The sequence below is a fragment of the Caloenas nicobarica genome, chromosome 12 (assembly GCF_036013445.1).
Source record: "Caloenas nicobarica isolate bCalNic1 chromosome 12, bCalNic1.hap1, whole genome shotgun sequence".
Taxonomy (NCBI): Eukaryota; Metazoa; Chordata; class Aves; order Columbiformes; family Columbidae; genus Caloenas; species Caloenas nicobarica.
Window position 1 is genome coordinate 12,729,272 of NC_088256.1, and position 12,778 is coordinate 12,742,049.

At 39.8% G+C, this 12,778-nt stretch overlaps 1 protein-coding gene across 1 annotated transcript in view; it reads right to left on the bottom strand.

Moving 5' to 3' along the window:
- IL1RAPL2 (interleukin 1 receptor accessory protein like 2) overlaps nt 1-12,778 on the bottom strand; it is a 384,032-nt gene that overhangs the window by 175,495 nt on the left and 195,759 nt on the right. The window lies entirely within an intron of this gene.

The window sequence follows — 12,778 nt, forward strand, 5'->3', positions numbered from 1 at the left end:
AGTTATCAGACACACAATAAAAAACCCGAAACTGGTGCTCGTCATGGTGTTACTGTGAAGTATTTGCACTTTGCACATAATCGCTGCAACCCAGACTGTCAGCTTCTGCCCTTCATTAAGTGTGATGGCAAACAGAGTCCTTTATAAAAGCAAACTGCAAAGTACAAGCAACAACATAATGAGGCTCTTCCTCCCATCACGCATCATTTTGTCATTTTAATTGACTGCGCCACAACCAAAAAAAAGTCCAGAGGAAAAGCGATGTGCTGGGTAGTGACTCCCATCCAAGGCAGTTGTGGCGAGGTCTTGCAGGAGATATTGCCACTTTGCCACCGCCCCTTCCATCTCAGCCCTGCTCCAAACTGGTTTAGCTGAGGCAAGAGGGTGGCATGGCAGACAAAAACTGCCCTGTGCACCTGGAAAGTGACCCACCAGTCAAACCCTGACACTACTGATACCGGCTGCTTGCTCCATCCAATTACACTCATGACAATGCTTTTAATTTTTTTTTCTTTAAATAAAAATCCAACATGCTCCATAACAAATCTTTTCTTATGCAATGTTTCAAGAACATGTCACTGTCAAGCGAGCCTGTAGTTAGGAAGAAAATAGAAAGGTCTATAGGGACACTTCATCACAGCACTAAGATTCATGCTAAACAAGTGCTGACAAAACACTGTGCAAATGGCTTCTTGTCAAAGGTGTGCAATGAGCAGGTATTTGCAGAAAGAGATACTTGCAAGGCAAATCGACAGGCAATCTTCAGAAACCTCCCATTTTCAGCATCGTTAGTGTTACATATTCAGCAGAACCGCAGACTCCCCACTTCCTACTCCCTTTTCTCCAAAATGCTGCCTATTCGTTTTTGTAATAAAATTGGTGGATATTTTCTCTGCACCTCACCTCAGGGTGGAAAGGCTCATTTTGCACACTGCCACAACGTGTCTCAGTTGAGAGGCTATAGAAAACTCTCACCCCACAAACTACCCAAAACATTGTTTTACTAGAAACAAAAGTTCTCTGGACTGAAAAAAATGCATCATTTTGGGTGTGTTTTCCAGAAATATTTATATGATTTAGGAAATACAAGTCAACTTCCTCCCAACCTACTTGCTTTTGAAAAGGGTTACCTTTTTTTGTAGGAAGAAAACAAAACATATTTGGAAAGTTTCAATGCTTCCTAATACAGCACTGAAAATCCACAAAATATGGATACAACCACTCAGTATAATCAACAGTAATTAATCAGTAATGACTATTTAACTTTCTTGGATGACTACAAGTATTTTCGAGTGCAAATAAGGTCTCATGCATTCAGTAATAGTGATCCAGGCTAATCAAGAATAATGACTTTGAATAGTTGTCCAATACTTGCTGTTATTTAATGCTGCTGTGTTTTCTGCTAACAATCTTGCATTATTTAGATTTTATTTTGAACAGCGCTGGAGGCTACTGCTATTTAAAAAGCTTCCTGGAACCACAGCCTAAAAATGTAGTATTCTTTTCATTATTTACAATTAGAATTGAGTAGAACTGAGAAAACTAAGTGCCTGGAGAAAACTATCACTTTTGTTCACACTCCATGATGGAGACAACGAATCTATTCAGGCTCATGATGAAGAAAGCCCTCACTAAGCTAACAGCATCAGACTTGAAAGCTTTATGAATACTTCTTCACCAGCCACTCACGTTAGCTGGTATTATACTGCTCGTATTTCAGAAAAGGGTAACTTCTGCAGGAATTCCAGTGAATGAAGCAGCAGCTTTCCTTTAACCTAGCCAGTTCAGGGTAACAGTTATATTTCAATCATGTGCAAAAAGAAACAGCAGTTTGATCAGCCTCACTGTTTTTCTTAATTTTGAGGCAGAAGTCTGGGAGCTGAAGTTGGTAGAAGACAGGAGCCGTTCCTCCCAGCGCTAAGCAAGCTGCTCCCAGGACGGTACGGACTTCATCACTCAGGCCTTGGAGCAGGTGCTAGGTCTGTGCTGACTTTTTCTTGGAGATACCCTTGGCTACTAGTTTTCTGTCAGCTTAGATGCTGTGAGACAAGAGCTTCCTAAAAAGATAGATTGCCTTTGTTTTACCCAGAAGACTGCCATAGAATTAAGCATGTTCATTCCACATAGGAATTAGTAGATGAACCAGTCAATTTTCCTACACAGAAAAAAACCTTGTAATTCTAACTGTAATTTGCAGAAAAATGTGCATTTGGTTTCACTGGCACACGGGAATGTGCAGTCTTCCCTTGTGGGGCCTGGGGCACGAAGGGGCTCTCTAGAAGGTGACAGCTTGCAGAAGAACTCTGCAAGGGGCTCACAAAGGAGTCGTGAGTCACTACAGCATTGTTTTTACCACTTGGGTAAGCAGACAATAATATTATGGTGCTGTCCACCACACAGGGTGCTGATGTGATGGGAACTCACCTACAGAGATCCCTCAGGAAGCCCACGTTGCTGCTATGCTGGGAGGGACCCAGTTCTTTCCAGTTGTTTTCAAGACCTCTGTGCCCACAACGGCTCTCCTTGATGAGCTGCATTTAAGTTGTTTATGTTAAGGGTCTTTTAAAATATTTTTTTGTAAAGATGTGGAGACTGACTAGCATGAATCCTAAATTTATTGCTTTTCTTCTTTTAAAAGCTGAACAGATGGCCTATGAATTATAGAAAGGAGAATCCACTTTTGTTTTCAGTACATGGTCATGGAGCTTGGTGGGGGAGGTCAGTGCTCCCAGCACTTTGCAGACTGGCAGGAAAGGTTCTATGACCATATTTAATGAGGACAGCTGGAACACACAAAGAACAAGAGACAACAATAGCAAATCTGGTAACCTGGGTTTTGCTGTCAGAATCAGTGGCTGAAAGGAATAAAAAGGAAGTGTCTTCCAGGTGGATGAGGAAGATGATGGAGGGCTTGAGGTGGTGATCTCAGTATTGTGAAGCCAGGTAAGAAGAGTTGAATATAAGTAGAGAACATTGGAACCCAAATGAATCTGGCAGACTACAGACAGACCACTTTCCACATGTAAAGGAAATAAGCCCGTGAGTCTGAAAATGAGTATTTTAATAATTTGTCTTTTCTGAAATGTTTCCAAACTATTCATTTTCCAGGGGAGTCGATTTCCAATGGTTTCCATTTCTATAGATTGTAGCAGTGGTCATATGGGGAATGGGAAGAGGAAAGAAAAGAAAGAATCATTCCACAGTACAAAGAAAAAAATGGTCTTATGTTTTCACACTGAAGCTGACATTTGTAATTCACTGTTTCAAGGCACTAGTTATAAACTGGGCCTACTCTCTGGACTGGAAATGTGAAGAAGGGTTTAGCTTTGCCAGAGTTCACAAAACAGCTTTCTTAGTTCTGGTGGCATTTGTGGTCCCCAGGGCACCTGGAACTGGCTCTGAACCACAAACTGAAGCCAGCTCAGGATCCAGCAGGAAGCCACAGGGAAAGCCAAGGGAGTTTAACAGGTCTCATCACAATAGTGAGCAAAATTGTGAGTTTGGCTTGACTTCGAAGCAAGGACAAGAGGGAAAAAGAAGGATATAAAGAAATGGATAAGAAGGACATTTGAAATTGAAGTGTCAATCCCTAAATTATTCTTCATCTTGTTCTGGATTCAAGACAATTCATCAGCCCTAAGGCTGAATTCAAATTAGAGTAAATATTCACAACTTTGGAAAAAACTTTTTGCTTCAACATTTGTGTTTCTGCTAGTGAGGGTGGTTTGTTAAGGGTAAAGTAAAACAATTTTGTCTCTAGTATGCACAGAACCTTCCCCCCCGTTTATCAATTTTCTTATAAAGAGGAGGCAGGCAGCAAAGTGGCTGAGTATTTTACATCTTCTAGACCAAAAAAGTCCCTAAATTTGAACTGCATATTTATACAAGAGGATTTGCCTTTTTTTTTTCTTGTAGGTTCATTTTTCATTAAGTGTTGGGGTTTTTATTACAATAAAGTTCTAAGACTCTAGTCTTAGAACTAAGACTATGGTGGTACATCCCAAAGCTGGGAAGTGTTTTTATCAAAGCAGCACTCAGAGAACAGCACTGCTCAGACTCAGATCTCTTCCAATGTACCTAAACACTCTGGCTGTTTTAATGACGTTTTCATTGGCTCACTGAAATACTGATTGCAGGACTGTCTAGGCTAACCCTTACATTCACCTTTGCTTGTTCTGAGTTAAAGCAATAGCAGCAATAACTGCACCACTATCCTCCTTTGTCCATCTGAAGGTCCACAACAATTAAAGCACTACCAGATCCACTTCCAGCTGCTACAAGAATATGCTTTGTTATCAGCTTTCAGGCTTAATTGAGCATTTGATTGTTTTTCTCTCTCTTCATAAGAATTTTATAAATTTATTCCTGTCTAAATTTCACACTTCACATCATAGTTACCAAGCAGCTTCACTGGTATCTGAGCTTGTTTTGCTCAGATCAGTGAGGTCATGGTTTGGTGATCTGCTTAAAAAATGAGTTATTATTATTGGGTTTTTTTTCAAATCACACAAAACATCTTTCCTAAGAAAAAATAGATTAGTACGTACTCTTCCGAGGCTTCATTCAAGTGCTAACTTATTTCTTGGTGACCAGAATTGCTACATGTTTAGATCACTGTCTGGAAAAGATCAAATTCCCATTTATGGTGTAAATCACTCTCAGAGGCTATAAATCACAGATCCTTCAGAGTTTTGGGATTTTTTTCTTCGTATCAATTTTTCACATGAGTGAGCAATGCCCGAAGAGGAATAATTCAACAGCCAGCCAGCAATGTTGTAGCTGCTCCATGAACCACAAGCCAAGAGGTGCAGTGATTCTGCAGCATGTGTGTGTGGTACCTGGCCTTGGCACAACTCCAGACATTCCTGTCTTTTATTTTGCTTGCTCCACGCTGTAATTACTGTAATTCTAATACCAATTCCTATGCATGATATGGAGAAAACCTAATCACATGTTGCCTCTTATTTCTGACTGGTTTTTAACATCCTACTAGTAAAAGAAAACAACATAATGGAAGTATAATCTCAGAAAGCGAAGTGCTAAAACAGTATGATGTTACAAATCTGATGTTCATGCATTATCTCTTCTTCCTTTCGTCCAACAGAGGCCTGTATTGTGAATCCAGAGAGAAGTACCATTCAAGGCCTCATTCCCTTCAAGTAGGAAAAGGATTTGTGCTAAGCTAACTCATCGCTCTTTAAGATTTTTTATTCTTTTTGTACTTCTTTTCTCCTAAGATTCAGTCACTACACAAGACTCACTAGAAACAAGACGACAATTTGAGCTTGATGAAAACAAACTAGATGTCCCAGAGGTCCATGTTTTACAATGAAGAAAAGTCATACCATCACTATTCAAAAGAAACAACTTTTGTGCAAAGTCACTGAAAGGTAATTTCAAGAGGTTCACATTAATGACAGCTTGAAACACAGATATTCAGGTATGTCTCCTTGAGTTAACCATCAGGAATACAGTTCACACCAGAGGGACTTAAAAGCCAGACCTATACTCCCCTCTGTGAGTTTAGTTCTGTTTAGGCAATTTTCAGGTTTCCTGGATAGAGGGGCAGAGAAGAAAAGATGTTCAGATCTAGCAGTTGAGTAGAGTTTCTCACAGTTGGGTCTCTCACCAAAGCTTAGCTCTAAAGCTGGACTTCAGGTAACATCCTTATTAAGAGGGAAACGTGACACAAAAAATTGTCAGGATGTGCTTAGTACAGTCAGTGATTCAGCCAGTAAGAGCAAGGCCATGATTTGAAAATTCAGTGATAATCTCTAACACCACGTTAAGTCTCTCTGAGGATAGTGGCAGCCAGCCTGATTTTGCACACGGTTAAGGGTCAGGAGGAGCGATTTCTTTTCTGGTTGTCTTCACACACAGATGCACTGGGCCTGCTGACCTCTGCATCATGACTGAAGCAATCGAAAAACAAACAAGTCAGCAGTCAGTCATTCCAACAGGGACTACTCAGGCACAGAGAGAAACTCTCCCAGCATTTAGGTTGAATCACACAGGTCAACAGCGTTCCTTGGTTTTGTTGTTTTCTTGTTGGTAGTGGTGTTTTTTTAAAAATCTTCAAAAATGTTAGTTATTAGAAATAACTATATGAAAATATAATACAGAATACAGAAGAAATGTAGAAGCTGAAAGAACACCACATTATCTCAGCATATCACACCTAAGTTCATGAACTATCTGGTCTCTACCAGATTCAGCACATCCTGTACCAGCAGAAGAAATCCTGTAATTGGCTGTGTTTGCTCTCAGGGAAAATTTCTTCCTTGTTCTTAAGAATTACAAGGCAGCAAGTTGCCCTGAAGTTTGCTACTGCAAATGACTAAGCCTTTTTCATTCATTTCCTAATAATTTTCCATTAGAACTCTGGGTGTTACTGCTAAATTATACTGTCTTACAGAAGAGGCCCATTACAAATGACATAAATCTGAGGAATAGGGACAACTGCTCCCAAGAAAGTATTAAGAAATCCCCTTCCATTAATTTTGTATTTGCAATGCCCCATTTCTGAGAGCACGGAACACTTTCGCCTTTATTTCTTCCAACCCACACAGTGGGTGAATTAGTGTATCTAGCCCCCTATGCTTTTTTTTACTAGACATCTAGCAGGCAAAACAAATGTTGCATTCAGGATACACACCAGACTTGTCTGCATTGCTAAACCTCTCTGATGTTGTTGCCTCCAGGAACAAAACTTGTGGAGCACATCCATCTTCATGCATGTAAGTCCTCTTTGTAGATGCAAGGAGGAAAGTCAAGCCCCCCTCAGTTTGTATACGGGTAACTGAGCATGCAAAACAGTGGATCAGTTATTATCTCATCAGGTATACAACGAATGCAATCATGAAGAATCTTGAAGTAAATGTCCTTAAGCCAATTCACAATAAGAGCTGTTTGAGTACTGCAGCAGAGTCCACATGGCTGTGTCTTCCCTTAAATATTTTCCAGAAAAGAAGAAATTACCCTCTAGGATGACTTTCCAAATGCCACTTAAACTCCCTATGGTTCTGTCATCTTGTACTTTGGGTGAGATGGATTTCTTCAGGAAGCTTTCCCTTTGTCTGTCCACTCACAGGACACACACAACATTGTCTACTGGTGTGTTCTAGTTATAGCTGGCTTGATGTGGGTTTGAACAGGAGTGGTACCTGGGTAAGCACATTCTCCTCATTGTTAACTGTAGAACAGAAGGGAAATGAAAACTCCCTGACATGTTGGAGAGGAGATGGCTGAGAAGGGCTGAACATCTCGGCAATAGTCTCCTGCATGCAAAGCTGACTTCATGAGGAAGCAGTCGCTCAACTTTGTATCCTTTCTCTCCACAAGGCAAGGTTTGAAGCCCACCGGAGAAGGTATTTCTTTCATGAGCAACCAGTGACAGTAAGCTGAAATGTTACTGATGCACTGCAGCACATGGAGCTTTCACGACAGCAGCCTGTTGGGACTAGGAGGTAATGCCAGTCATTTTAAAGGTATCAAAAGCTGAGATTTTATTATGAGGAAACCTGAAGGATACACAATATTCTCATTCTTGTGAGTGCTACTGCAACAGGGAAGTTGCTGGATGCTCTCCAAGCACAGAGCAACATGGGCACTTCTGCTTGAAGCCCTGACTTCCTGCAGCTTTTCATCAACAGTAAAGACTGGCTTTCAGAAAGACAGAAAATGAATATTTTCTCTTCTAAAGCTTTAGACAAGGAGGGTAAGTGGAAATACACATATCACTGGCGAAAAGAAACAAATCTTTGTTCTTCTACAAGTGTCAAAAGAACATGTAGAACTGATTTCTCTCAATAAAGACAATGTCATCAAAATGATTTGCAGGGGCACTGTCAGTTTTTACACAATTTTAGACAGAAAAGGAGAAGCATTCTGATTCTACTTTCGCTTGTATTTTGATAATGCCAAAACATTATATCTCAGCAAGTTAAATTTTATTTTGTCATGAATCATACTAACTTTATATTGTATCCACTCTAACGCTGTATTCAGGTATTGAATACCATATATCACAAGGATTTTGTTTACATAGAATCAGTCACTTTTAATATGGGAAATGTCACACACTTTTAATGGTGACATTTAATGTTAGTATCATACAGAGCCTGAGAAGACTATGCCATGCTGAATCCATGCACATACATGTGAAATTTAGCTGGCTTGTACAGACATGCCTGAGACAGTACAGCCATGGAAGTCTGAGAGGTAACTACAAGATGCGTAATCCATCAGCTACTTAGATGTGCTCCTCCTAGCCATCTGATGGTTAAGGACACTGGACCACTAGGAAGTATCATCTTTGGATCTTTACAGAGTAAGCCTATGTGATAAAAAAGCACTTGCATGTGAAACACATGGAAGGAGGTGTTCTGTGACTAAAGTGGAATTACAACACCGCATTCAAAGGGATGTGACATCCAAAAATTACCTTTGTCATGAACTGTTGAGCACTGAATAAAGCCAAAGCACCTGAACACAAAACATTCTATAATGAGAAGATACTGCCACCAACAAAATGAATAACTGTATTAAAACATACTGTAAGAACCATGAGAGATGGCTGCAGAGAAAGTGACCTTATCCCTACACATTTTCACATCATGATTTAGTCCAACTTTCCTGTTCGGACCCGAAAAAAACTCCTCCTTCCTCTTGCTTAGAAGCCAGACTTTCATTGCTCAGAAAGTGGTGCAACTTTTCCTGGGATGATAGGTGCATACTGCAGTATCCAGGTTGTAGGCATTTGAAACAAGTTCCTCAGCTCCTCCTAACACCCACTGAAGCAAGAGCACAAAGGTTATGCTGCAAATGAAGTTTTACTGACAGCCCCTCCAGGTTGTCTAAATCTGATTTTGATTTGCTGGTCATGCGCTTCACAGACATTCAGAAGCCTGAAGGCTTAAAATCTACTATCAGTCTATTTTATTACTGCTCAGAAAGTAATATCTCAATATTTCTGCAAAGGCTGGATTCTTCTGTTCATGTCCATAGCAATGCTGCTCTACATTAAGAACTGTGCAGATAGAGAGAGAGAAAGGGAAAAAGGACATGCCGTTTTCCTAACCTGATTTGTTGGCAGTTCTCTGGCATCAAATGCTGGTATTAAAGATCTGCAGGCTTATTTTCTCATAGGCATTCAAGGTCCTCACTCCCTTGTTATTCTGCATCCTGCACAAAAATCGAGGTTTAGCTCCGTCAGCCAGTCTGGAGACAACAATCGTCCACCTCCTGCTTTCCCTGCACCCCCTTCAAAGCCCAGACTTTCTACCTCCTGGTTCACATTATGGAAATTGAGTTATTTTATTTCATCAACAGTTAACTAACAGCAAATATGCACTAATGTTTTACTGATCTTGCTCATAAAACATTTATTCAGTACTTCAGTTTATTTCAGAGCTGGTCCGAGTTGGAAGGAAGGGCTCCAGGAGTAGCCCCTTGCTGATGGCAAAGGTGCAGCTAAACTTTGCTGAGATTTCTTCCTTAGCTCATCTTCTTTCACCAGTTTAAGAAGATCTAAGTAGGCCCAGTTCTTGTTCCCTCTTTAAAAAACAGAGGCTTTTAACACAGAAAAAACAGTGTATTTGTTCAGAGAGCAAAGGCAGCACATAATCTGGCAAATTACTGTTTTATGTACTCAGAACTTTAGGGCCACCCTATGCGCTTAGATCTATTTTAGTTTCCATGTTTGGTTTTGGTGTCGTCACCTCTGAATCCTTCAGTGAAGATGCTTCGATCCAGAGTGCTGATGTGAAAATCCCAGAACACCAACCCTCTGTAACAGAAATGCTGACAGCTTTATCTGAAAGTAGCATTGGTGGGTGCTAGAAGATTAATGGCATATCCAGGGACTGTAACTGCAGAGGCTTCCCAAATGCAGCGTTTCCATATTGGGCAGTAAAGTCACAACACAAATGTTCCAGCATTTATCTGGGAATTGTAATGAAACACACATCTATCCATTAGTCAGGATCCCTTTTGAATGTCACTGGATCTTGCTGTTGTAATATCCCTGATTTGGCACAGAAAAGGCACCTGAGAACAAAGCAGATGCATGGGATTCACAGGGATTAGCTGACACAGCTCAACTCTGCCCTCTTTTAAAAGCCCCTGCAGAATCAGGACTCCTAAACATGTAACGGCCATGCTTAACACTGGAGAAAAATACCACCCTTTGGTTTGCATCCAAGCGTCAGCTCAATGTCAAAATGTATTGTGAGAAAAGAGAAGTTTTAAAGCAAAAATCATTTCCTATTATACACACATGCCCACACCTGCCTATGTAACAATGTCTAACTGGTTAATAAAGGAGAGGCAATACTTGAATTATGGTATCAGACCTCTTTAGCCTGGAGAAGCAATCTTTTTCATTAATGCTACTCTAATATTCCTTAATTATATTTGGTATTACAGGTTCATTTACAAAACAGACATGATTATTGAAATGACAATTCCGTATAAGACAGACTTCACTGACATATTTAATTTTTACCCATCTCCAAATCACTGTCACATCAGCCTATCCTTCACCTGCTCATATCTACTCTTTTGAAGCAGCTTCTGAAAAATTCCTTCCAATGGCTTCAAAGATACTCACATCTTGATCCTACAAGCACCCAGGAGCAACCAGAAAATGCAGCTTCTGGAAAAACAGGGCTTTTTTTTTTTTTTTTTAGAATTGTGAAGAAGCTTTTCAACAAATAGGAAATTCAGTGAAATGAGTGAAAAGTGCAATTGCCATTTTCCCCACACGGTTTTCTCATTGTGACTGGGGAAAAAAGTGACAAGTCAGAGGAGGGTCAATTAGCATAGCTCTCACTATTGCCTGTAACAACCTTCATGGACGACTCGCTAAAACCCTTGGTGTTCATCTCCCTTCTATTAGAGAAGATCTTCCCAGCTCAAGCGTGTGCCTGTCCTTTCAAGCCACGAACTTCTTCTGGGACAAGGACCTCTTGTCCCCACTGAGCCTTAGCACCACATCCAAGCATCTTACCCCCACGCAACCTTCTGCACAGATGAACATGTACTTCAGAAAGAATAGTTCTAAGGCAAGAGACTTGAAGTGGTTGACCGCAACGCACACTGGCCACCAGGACATGCAAATGTGGGTTTCCACCCTTCAAGCAGCACAGGGAATTGCACCTCAGCTTCCCATGCTGTTGGCGAGTGGCTAGAAAGACACCAATTCAGTTTTGAATTGCATTTACAGACCTAAATGAAAACTTCTTTGTCAAGAAAAACTACAAAAGTTTTACATTTATCTTAAAGCCAAAAGCACTTTCCTCTTCATTTTTTTCATTCAGCTACCAAACCAAAAGACTCAGTTGTGCATGTAACCCTAAACCCAGTGTTGCACACTGATGGACACAGTCACCTCCTCATTTCCACTGCATTACATTTTCTCTACTCATTCAGTCTACAAAATAAAGCATTTGTAACATAAATTCTTAATATTTCTAGAAAATAAAATCTTATTCTAGAATTGCTGCTGTCATTCATGACGTCTTAATTCTCACAAAGCAGGCGATCCTGGTTAGTGACTGAAACACAAACAGCTGTTTATCGCCCTCCAAAAAATGGATTAATTAAGCTGAAATGACACGCTTAATATTGTGAATAGTCTACCACAAAAGTGTGGTCATATTTCCAAACATTACATCTAGCCCAATTTTAATGAAATTAAATTACTATTGCTGTTTCCTCAGCTATTTGAAGCCACCTATGCTTTCATAAACAATAACAGCAAGCATATATTACCAAATTTTTGGAAGAAAAATTAATTCAGTAAAGAAAGAAATACAATCTCTTATCTGTAACCATTATATATAATATTCTGCACTCCAACAAATCTGAGAAAGGCAAAAATATCCATATTATATAAGAAAGTTATAGCCAAAGCAGGAAAACTGCATAACCAACAAGGAAGATCTTGTTGCTGTGTAATGCCTTGCAAGAAGCATGCCATATAGTTTTTATCTGAAAATGAGGAGAATGCATGAATTATTTAAGAACTTGCCTATTTATTACCAAAATTACTTTGCCATGTAAATGAGCAAAGAGTTTTGAAATTTACCGGGAAAAGTATGTCCCAGAATTTGATCCAAGATCAATTCTCCTTTGTTCACAAAGTATTCGCATTAATATTTCCCAAGTATTAAATTATTAAGTTGATTATCACAACAGTGACTTCTCATGGAAAAAGTACAGCTCCCTTGAACCATGTAAACACAAAACATTTAAAAAATCACAGAGTTCACATTACATCAAACCTGTGACAGAGCAGCTAATAAAAGAACAATCAACTCCAAAGGTTGCAACTTAATAGTGAGTTTGGCAGATGCATCTGATATTTAAACTGGACATTGGTTCCCAGTATAAACCACTATGTACCACAGCACAATCTTTGATTTCAGTTCTTCAGGATTAAAATGGACTGAGGCAGCTGAGCCAAGGCAGCAAGACTTAACAGAGGTAGTGAGAAAACAAATTCTGGGCTCTGAACAGCGCTGTTATTTTGCTGCAAATATTCAACATTAAATTCGTCAAAGTTGTGTACAATTTCAGTATGGAACAGCAGACAAGGAGGAAGCAAACTTGATTATCTTAAACCAAACAGTTTAAAACTGAATCATATGAAGTGTCTGTAAACTGTTTTAAATTCAAAACTGGATCATTTAAGGGACCCTTATTCATCTATTCTTAGAGAGTCCCTCTTTTTTATCTTCTCATTTTAGGCACAGAGCTGACATCAACATCCACATGA